Source organism: Myotis yumanensis, unplaced genomic scaffold, assembly GCF_028538775.1.
Source record: "Myotis yumanensis isolate MYYU_CA2020_CCGP unplaced genomic scaffold, mMyoYum1.0.hap1 SCAF_5, whole genome shotgun sequence".
In the NCBI taxonomy this organism is placed as follows: Eukaryota; Metazoa; Chordata; class Mammalia; order Chiroptera; family Vespertilionidae; genus Myotis; species Myotis yumanensis.
The window spans coordinates 59,507,538-59,509,486 of record NW_027223756.1 but is presented as its reverse complement, the minus strand read 5'-3'; the positions used below and the strand labels follow the sequence as shown (position 1 = coordinate 59,509,486).

Here is a 1,949-nt window from a genome sequence, read left to right as displayed (position 1 = left end):
GGTGCTATGTCCCCCTCGCTTCTGCCCACTTAAAAATACCTCCGTTTTGTTCCTTCCGCTGATTGTCAAATCTTCTGTTCCTCCTCATACATCCCACACCGGCACAGGAAGAGGAAATAAGATTAATGGGTTGTGTTATCAAGAATTAAAGAAACTTAGTATTGCCCTTGACGGTCCGGATCTGTCTCTTGCTTCAACAGTGTTTGGACGGAACAGACCCAGGGACGCTCCTTCTTCCAGCCTCCGAACACCCTCGTGAGTCTTAGCCAGTCACCACCTTCAGAACCCCCTCAGGGACCAGCCAACACACCATTTTTTTTTTCTACCTTAATTCCTTATTGCCATGAGCTCCCAAATTCATCAGAATTACTCCACCGAGGTGGAGGCTGCGGTCAACCGCCTGGCCAGCCTGCATCTGCGGGCCTCCCACACCTACCTCTCTCTGGACTTCAATATCATCCAGGACCATGTGGCTCTCCATGGCGTGGGCCACTTTTTCCGAGAGTTGTCAGAGAAGAAGCCTGAGGGTGCTGAGCATCCCTTAAAGTTGCAAAACAAGCGTGGTGGCCACATTTTCTTCCAGGACGTGCCCACTCATCATTCCCAAGATGAGTGGGCAAAACTCAGGACCCCATGCAAAGCGCCTTGGCCTTGGAGAGAAACCTGAACCAGGCCCTTTTGGAGCTGCAGGCTCTGGGCTCTACCCGCGCAGACCTTCATCTCTGTGACTTCCTGGAGAACCACTTCCTGGATGAGGAGGTGAAACCAATCAAGAAGATAGGTGACTGCCCTGGCTGGTTCGGCTCAGTGGATAGAGCACTGGCCTGCAGGCTGAAGGGTCCCAGGTTCGATTCCGGTCAAGGACTCATGCCGGGGTTGCGGGCTCGACCCCCTGTGGGGGGCGTGCAGGAGGCAGCCAATCAATGATTCTCGGTCATCATTGATGTTTCTCTCTCTCTCTCCCTCTCCCTTCCTCTCTGATACCAATAAAAATATATTTTAGAAAAAGAAGAAGAAGATGGGCGACCACCTGACTAACATCCACAGGCTGGCCGGCCCCCAGGCTGGGCTGGGCAAGTATCTCTTGGAAAGGCTCACCCTCAAGCAGGACTAAGAGCCTTTGGAGCCCAGAAGCCTTTGAGAGGTCCCTCTTCATCCCCCTGGTGTCTGGCTTTTACCTGAGCCTCTCCCTGAAACTACTAGCCATTCTTTCAACTACCCTGAAGCCCTCTCCCATGCATTGGACCAAATGAAACAATAAAGCTTCTTGCAGGGGAAAAACAAAGAATTAAAGAAACTGGACATCTTATAAGATTATGTTCACACACTGTCATTCACCAGTCACTGCTGCCTCAACTTGAGTGTAATTTAAAATATAGTAGGACTGCCATTAATAGTAAAAGCCAGGAATTTGCTCACTAGGTCCTGCACGGAGTGCTTTACCTGCATACTAATTTATTCCTCACATCTTTCCTATTACTTTATCCCTACTTACAGAAAATAAATTTAAGAGCAACACAGTTAACATGTGTTAGAATTAAATTGTGCATCCAATCTTTCTGAAACCAGATTTTATAGGGCTCTTAACTACTACGTTATACTGTCTTTATTGAAATGAATGGGGTGTCTAAAAAATAAGTGAAAAGAGAGAAGGAGAATAGAAAAGAAAGAAATGCAAGATCTTATGCACATTCTTTCAAAAAGGCAAATTCCATTCCCATGTGAAATATGTAGATTATGTTTCCTGCCATACACACACGATGTCACTATAAATGATGTCGCTAAAACATTTTCTACACTGCATGCATGTCTGCCCCAGCAGTTGGGTGAACTTGGTATCCAACTGGGACCATTGCCACTGATGGTTTGGAGGAGATGAAGACTCTCTAGTGCCCTCCTCTACTTAATTTCCACTGGAAAATAATATGTTATTTCTCACTGCAAGTTGC

The 1,949-nt window shown here is 47.0% G+C and overlaps 1 pseudogene; it reads left to right on the top strand.

Moving 5' to 3' along the window:
• Nucleotides 1-343: 343 nt before the first annotated feature.
• LOC139011759 (ferritin light chain-like) lies at nucleotides 344-1,114 on the top strand (annotated as a pseudogene).
• Nucleotides 1,115-1,949: the final 835 nt, after the last annotated feature.